General features: G+C 34.4%; 1 protein-coding gene across 1 annotated transcript in view; it reads left to right on the plus strand.

Annotated features, from left to right (window-relative positions):
- LOC107865579 (disease resistance protein RGA2-like) overlaps nucleotides 1-855 on the plus strand; it is a 64,392-nt gene that overhangs the window by 37,789 nt on the left and 25,748 nt on the right. The gene's annotated exons all lie outside the window — the stretch shown is intronic.

The raw sequence follows: 855 nt of genomic DNA on the forward strand, positions 1-855 counted from the left end.
AATATAGGGTTTGGACGGATTTTGGGTGAGGGGGAATGACCAAAACGTCCCTAAAAATCAAATAATTCTCGAATCTGTCCTTTAGTGGACTATTTTGATAGTCTAAAGTAGATCAACCATAACGTTTTACTTCGATATCCAAATTGGATGAAACCAGTTTCATTAGAAAGAGGACTCTCATATATTTTTGTTGATATATAGTATCTCACCCAGGTCATTCTATACGAGGAGTTATGATTATTTGAAGTTGACCCAATAATTCACTTTTGTTAGGCTGAAGTAGATCGACCATAACTTTTTGCTCCGATAGACAAATTGGATGAAACCAATTTCATTAGAAAGAAGACTCGTAGAGCTTTTTGTTGACATATAGTAAATCACCTAGATCATTATGTACAAGGAGTTATGATCATTTAAAGTTGGAGCAAAAATACGCCAGGCCTCAGTACTTTTTCCTGCACTTTTTACTGTTCACTACTATTCATGGTTCGATCAGAATGTTCATAACTTGTCGCTCGGGTGTCCATTTTAGATGATCCACATATTGTTGGAAATCTTATTCGATACTCTACGCAATGGTGGGTAATAATCTAAGACATTCCACATGAAAAATTTATAATTCACTCTAGAAGATAGAACCCAACACGTTTACGCACAAAATTTCAACAAAAAATTTTCCGGTGTATTACAATTGCTGCGGCCTAGCAATCCTATTCTAGTTTATGAGTTATATAATTATATTCCATGCTATAAAGTTATATCAATGTTATAATTCCTTAGTCAAATGTCTTGTTCAGAGCATGCCCAAAATTCTTTGCTCCCTAATGTCAATAGAATTTCATAGAAAAGTGCTGA

The sequence above is a fragment of the Capsicum annuum genome, chromosome 3, assembly GCF_002878395.1.
Source record: "Capsicum annuum cultivar UCD-10X-F1 chromosome 3, UCD10Xv1.1, whole genome shotgun sequence".
NCBI lineage: Eukaryota > Viridiplantae > Streptophyta > Magnoliopsida > Solanales > Solanaceae > Capsicum > Capsicum annuum.